This window comes from Protobothrops mucrosquamatus, unplaced genomic scaffold (genome assembly GCF_001527695.2).
Source record: "Protobothrops mucrosquamatus isolate PMUCROS unplaced genomic scaffold, P.Mucros_1.0 scaffold2098, whole genome shotgun sequence".
NCBI classification, from domain to species: Eukaryota; Metazoa; Chordata; class Lepidosauria; order Squamata; family Viperidae; genus Protobothrops; species Protobothrops mucrosquamatus.
In genome coordinates this window covers 211,970-218,895 of record NW_015388200.1, presented here as the reverse complement: position 1 = coordinate 218,895, position 6,926 = coordinate 211,970, and the positions used below count along the sequence as shown (strand labels likewise).

General features: G+C 41.3%; 1 pseudogene; it reads right to left on the bottom strand.

The window, feature by feature from the left end:
- Positions 1 to 1,827: 1,827 nt before the first annotated feature.
- Positions 1,828 to 4,012, bottom strand: LOC107294801 (annotated as a pseudogene).
- Between the last annotated feature and the right edge of the window lie 2,914 nt (positions 4,013 to 6,926).

Sequence of the window (6,926 nt, the reverse complement as noted above, 5' to 3'; positions counted from 1 at the left end):
CATTACTTTGGCCCTCCGTTGCGACTTGAATGCGTCCCCAAATTCTGCCATGTTAGGGAAAACACCCGTGATTTAACAAAGACGTAATATGGTTTATTTGTGTGTACACGCCCGCCTGTGTGTGAGAGTATAACAATGTTTGTCACGGCGCTTCTGTTTCGTTTCTTGTCTTCCCTAGGGCTTCCGTCGCATAATCCAGCAAACTTTCCTAAACGTAAAACATTTTTTGATCACTCTTTTGGCTCTGGTCTCGGAAATTAGGTGAGTCCTGCTGGCGAAGAGGCATATTCAAGCCAGCCCTCCCCAAGAAAGAATATAGTCTTTTGTTTCGATTTGTTTTATCTTGAATTGATCATGAGAGATCTTGATTCTTCACGGAAAGTGTTGAAAATCTTGGTTTTATGCAAATAATATTTCTTCTTTTCTCCCCTCCCTCTTTTGGTTCATTTACAACATCTTTGTCTTCCAGAATGTTTGCACATTTGAAAAGTTGACTTCAGAATTCAACAGTCGACACCATTCTCCCTACTAGGATTTCCATTCTTCCGTTTTTATTTATAATTTAATTTATACCCCGCCCTTCTCCTCATGGGACTCATGGGACTCCTTCCGTTTGTTTTATGAATTGGAAATCCATAGACACAAAGCAAAGTTAGCAAAAATAGAATACAAAGATTCCAAACAACCCGGTGATATTGCTGCTGTGTTGATTATAATGGTGGTTGATAATACACTTCCGTTTTAAGAAGAGTTTTACAAATATTGCCATTTTTCTTTCTACCCTTCCTTTCTGATTTATGCTAGGTGTATTATAGAGGCATCAAACTGGTCTGGCTCCAGATATTTAAATTCTTCCCAAATTAGAGGGGTGTGTGTGTGATCTCCAACTATTCAGCCTGCTTTTAAAATATTTTCTTTTACTTGTTACAAATATTCTAAAACATCTCTGATGTATTGTAATCTTACAGAATTAACTGATACGAATACAGTCTTTTTTTTACAAAAATTGCAGAAAATAAAATTAATTTTAAATTACAGGACAGTATAATTCTTTAAACCCTGCTAGGAATAAAATCTCAATGAACTGACAGGATAGAAAGCTAAATTAGATTCTTTATTTCAATGCCTATAAAACAAGAATATGCATTTTAGAGACTATAAAGCCATTTATTTAATCTATGAAAATAATGTACAAGAAATAATTTGCATTTTATTATTAAAGCATTTAAAACATTTAAATTAAAGCATTTAAATAAATAGTCTACTTTTAAATGGAAGGGGCAAAATCTTTCTTATTTTTAAATTAAGACAGCTAAATGTTGTTTTGGTTCCTGAGAATTTCATTAGGACATTTTCTTCTTGTCCTGCATTTGTTAGTGTCTGCTTGGTAGAAATGGGGGCATAGGAGGAGAAAGAAACTGTTTTTTTTTAAATGTTTCAAAGTCTAAACGAGATATTTTCTTGAGCTGAAAAATAAAAACCTCCTTATATAATATTCTGTATTTTTAACACCTAGGGCACCAGCTTTACCCCAAACCACGCATTTGCAGTAAAATCCAAATTTTATTGACCTATACCTTCCCCTTTGGAAAAAAATCTGACCGAAATTATTGAACGCGATAATTTCACTGAAGAGATACACCTTTCTCTCCAAGGATACCTTTTTCCCCATGGAGTACTGTGAGAAAATAGGAGGGTGGTGGTTAAAAAGCAGTGGTTTGAAATGACTGGGCTTAACTGGGGGTGGTTTGTGCATACACTTCTCTGTATTATTTATAGGGGCATATTACCCAAGGCAGATAATAAACGGGGAAAGGGCGCGAGAGGTTACTGGAAATTGAAATGGAGCAGAACTAACGCACACATCGTACTGATAAAAAAGTTCAGGTCTTCTAGGGAGAAACTTACAGGGCTATCTGCGCAGCCCTGGAGGCTGGACGAAAGCTCTCTTGAGGCCTGTGAGCAGGAATTCGCCGAAAAGGTGCTCGGGTCCAGCGGCAACAAAGGGGACCTATCATTTTCCGGGAACGCGTCACCCGGAGAGGAGGCAGAGGAGAAGGAGGACGAGGCGGAGGAGGTGGTGCGAGCATCGGCGCTCCCTCTGGGCTCCATGGTCGGAGCCATGCCCTAGCTGGGCGTCGGGTAAGGCTCTGGAGCCCTCCGAGCCTCTCTGCTGTGGTTGCTGGCTGGGTAGGGACAAGGCATCTTCCGCGCCCCTCCGCAGGAGGAGAGGCTGTCCTCGGCTTCCCCCACTTCTTGGCTGTTGTCTTGGTCCCCTTCGGTGGGGTCTGTGCTGTGTTTGCCTCTTGTACTTCATCCGACGATTCTGGAACCAGACTTTCACTTGCCTTTCCGTCAAGTCCAGCAAAGCCGCGATCTCCCCCGGCGGGGTCTGCAGAGGTATTTGTTAAAATAGAACTCCTTCTCCAACTCCAGGAGCTGCGTGTTGGTATAAGCCGTCCTCAGCCGTCGAGAAACTTTCTCGCTGTGTTTTAAAAAGCCTTGCGCGTCTGGAGGGGGAAGACAGCAGAATTATAAAAAGTAACACCAACCGGCTAAACGAAGGGTCCCATCATCGTTTTGTCTTGGGGGTGGGTACGGGACTGCGGGACTGCGGGACGGGAATGGGGAGGTGAGAGAGCCATTTTAAATGGCTTGAGCATCTTGCAAGGTTTTGTGGGGCACAGAGTCTTCCCCGACCACCCGGATGCCTCTGCACCCAGGGACACACAGCGCAAAACGGCTCGGCCTTTCCACTTTGTCCAAGAACCAGAGAACAGTATAGAAACAGGACAAGCTTAATGCCAAATGCGTATAGGGACTGGGGGGGAGTGCATTTTGGAAGAGCTCCCTGGCATTCAGCTATAGAGGAATCCACATTCAAGAGTGAGTGTTGGTTTGTTGTTGCTTACCCTTGCCTTTGTGTTGTGTCTTTCTATGTATGTCCTCTGTAAGAGGAGGATATTCCATAACTAAGTGACCTAAAACCAACTCTGAGCAAGCTAAACAACATAAACCATGAATAACAAAAACAGAGAGAAAAAGGCAAGCTTGCCTTGAAAGTTGTATCTCCCAATCACCAACCTAAGAAATGAAAAGCCCCCAAAGCTAGCCTGTACTGTCCACTAGCCTGAACTAGAGAGGGGAAAGGGGAAAAAAAGACTGGGTTTCCCCTCTGCCTTCTTTCTGTTCCTCACTCCACTACACTGGAAATAGAAGCAGAGTACTGTATAGTTAATACCACTCCCCATGCTTCCCAAAGCACCAGCAACAGTCCAAACACAGTCACAGAGGAAGATGCCATATAACAGAGCTGAAAATGTTGTAGAATAGGGGAGATAGAAGTGGAATTATTCACTTCTGAACATTGGCTGGGGCTGGAGCAGTGAGGAAGGAAGGAAGGAAGGAAGGAAGGAAGGAAGGAAGGAAGGAAGGAAGGAAGGAAGGAAGGAAGGAAGGGGATTCATCCATTCTAATCTTTCAGTAATTCAGATTAGAAATGGAACATGGGTATTCCTTTTTGCCTCCTTTTCCAAGACTTTCCAAGAGTTTTGAATAGCAGAAAATTTGTCTCTTCCCTCCACCCTGCCAGCCACCCAAATGTTCACCCTCCCCCCACCCCCTTTACTGTATACAGACCTGCAAGACAAGTGGGGGGTGGGACAGATCCAGGCACAGAACAGATAGGAGACAAAGAGGCAGGGCCCTGGTGGGCTTTAATAAAAGATTTCTTCTTCATCCAGGGGAATTCTCTACCCAGGGCAGAAGCCTGGAGCATGGCTTTCTGGGCCTGCTTTAGCCTTGCTCTCTTTTGGCTAGGCGTAGGCTAGCTGCTAGAACATGGATTCAAGCCAAGGAGGGTTTGTTCCAAAGGAAGAAGAATTAATGTTGGTGGTTTCTTGATTGATGAAGTTTGAAATGTCTCCAGGACAGTGGGAAGGGATGTCAGACACTCTGCTAGCAATGGCTGGATTTTTATGAAGCCTATTTCCCTCTCAAATTCAAAATTCATGGCTTTTTCCAGAGGCCCAGTGCAAAAGGGAGGGAGCAGGGCATGCGGATGGGTAGGGAAGGAGTGCTGGATCTTTCAGGTACTTCAAATATTCTATATCCTTTTTAGTATAAGTATTATTTGCAATCTCCTCTCCCTCTTCTACCCACCTTTTTATTTTTTAATATCTTATATTGCTGATAAAACAGGCATATGGGGACCTTGCTCCATTAAATTGCAGCCAATTTCTCATCATGTGACCTGGCTGGCCCACTAGCAGGGCCAACCTAGTTGAAAACAGAGGATTGGGGTCCCTCCCACCTCACCATCATGGCTAATAATAATAGCAACCATGACAATAATAACAGTAATACTCCCACTTGTCAGATTTTTGGAGATTTCTAATGCTGATTACAAAAGCTAAATCCAGAGGAAGGTGCTCCTGAAGGTTTGACTGAAGAGACAATAGTGGGGGCTAAGCAGGTGGTGATGGTTACAGTTTACCTTTTAAGTTCATCTGGCAAGTGGATTGCTTGACAGGCCCAATCCAAAAGAATGAATGAAGGGGGGGCAGGGGGGAATGAGGACAGACATCAGGTATACAGAAGAAACACCCCAGGGAGAATAAAGACACTTCTCATGTTCAACCAGCCACACTGAAATGGAATGAAACAAACTCATGAGAAACAGCTGTTTTGAAACTTATCTGGATTAAAAATATTCCAAACTGGTCAATTCAAATCAGTATGAAAGGACTTTCAAAAGTTAACACATTCTAGAGCAACCGCTTAGAGACCTTGGAATGTTTAAGATGATGGGGAAAGAAGACTTAACTTACTAAATAAAGATCTGTAAAAAGTTTCTTTAAGAATAAAGGGAAAAATTCTAACACTTTCCCCCTCCCCATAATTTATCTCTTCTCCCCTCTCAAATGTATATTTTCTGGGATCATAGACTTAATTTTTAAAGCCCTTTTTCAAATATAAAAACTGGTTCTTAAGGATGTATCTTAGAATGTTTCCAGGTATCCATCCCGCCCCCCTTTTAAAGTTGCCCACAAACTGAGTGAATAAAGAACAGAGTCTGAAGGGGAGAGGGAGGTGATCAATCTTTTCTCACCAAAGACTTCTGACAGCCCAGGCTTTGCTCACTTCTTAAAGAATTTGGATGTTTATCAGAATATCTGAAAGAAGATTTTTTCCACAGATTTGGACTTGATTGGTAAAGGTACAAAATAAAATATTTTGAAGGCTAGCAGGTGGGAAATTGAGATGGGGATAAGAGAGATAAAAAAACAAAAGAGCATCTGAAAATCTAGAATGCTGTTTACCATTTGTTTGTTCAAGTTGCATTTCTCTCTAGCCTCTACTATACTAGAAAATAGAGCTGGAAATCTTCATTAGAGGAAACAGGCAAACCTTAAAATCTTTGTCAGTTCAAACATCCATGTGGGTGGCATGAAAACCTTAAATCTGAGAGAAATAGATGGCTTGTGAGGAAAAAAGAATTCCAAAAGCCTATGTGGGCAGACCTAATTTGCCTTCTGAAGACTACAGTGCTGTAAATAATTAAAATTGTTGGCAAAAGCAAAAATAATCCAGTATTTGACAGGTGTTTGCTCTGCTATGGCTTGTAGAACAGTTAAGTCTTAAGTATCTCAAAATCTGTGGTGAACATGTTATTTGGAAGCATTATTCCTAGCAATAAAGTTAATATTTCTTGCCCCAAACTCTGGCATATGTGTTATTTTGGGAAATGTTGCTCATGATTCAGTCCTGTCTGATATTTTTTAAAGACCATTGCATTCAAGACCAAACCATTCTGCTGAAATGGATGCAACCTCGACAGAGCAATGGATCTGAGAAGCAATGTTATTATCTCTTCTTTCTGTTCCCCAAGTGACAATTGTCTTTGCAAAACTACTTTATTTAAAATGTGTACAAAGTCAAGCCTATCCTACCATGATCAATTTTAGATCATGTGCAGTTCTGCGGTTATAGCCAATTTATTGTTTTTTTCACAGCTTCTAAAAATACTGCAAAAATAAAGTATGGTACAATTATCGTAAACCACAGTTGCCCATAACTGTGGTGACAGCATAGTATAGTTTGCATCTAGATAATTTTTAAGTAAGTAACCTCCAACTTTAGATTCTGTTACAGCCCCCCAAATTGGAAAGGTACTATAGTGTAAATAAAGGCAATGAAAGAAAATGAACGTTTCCATTTATATTAGATTGCAAAAGCATTAAGGTATGGTGCAAAAAAAGGAAAGAAATTTAAATTAGGGTATTTGTAAGACAGTTACTTTTCAGCTCTTGAGTTTGGTCTGCAGAGAAGTTGTGAGTTGAATTTCACTTTAAATTCCATTTTCATGCTATGAATGAACACCCGCTTTCCACATAAAGTTCATTTGACTGTTCATATTTGATCTAGCTGTAGTTACACTGCCAGTATTAGTGCCATTAATTGCTGCTTTCAACAAAAACCACTGACTTTGTTGGTCCATCTGTGATTCATCTACAGTGACACTGAATAATGTTTTGTAATATTACAGGTGCAAGACTATATGAATTCATGTTTTAGACATAGGTACAGAGATGGTTTGATCTAATATAATTAACATAAATTCTACCCCATTCCTGAGATTATCATGAGAGGTCCTGCTCCAGGTACCCTCACATGCTGAAGTCTCAGTGGAAGTCCATGCCAGCTATGGGATACTGTTGTTGTTGTTAGTTGTGAAGTCGTGTCCGACCCATCGCGACCCCATGGACAATGTTCCTCCAGGCCTTCCTGTCCTCTACCGTCTTCTGGAGTCCATTTAAGCTCACGCCTACTGCTTCAGTGACTCCATCCAGCCACCTCATTCTCTGTCATCCCCTTTTTCTATTGCCCTCAATCTTTCCCAGCATTAGGCTCTTCTCCAGTGAGTC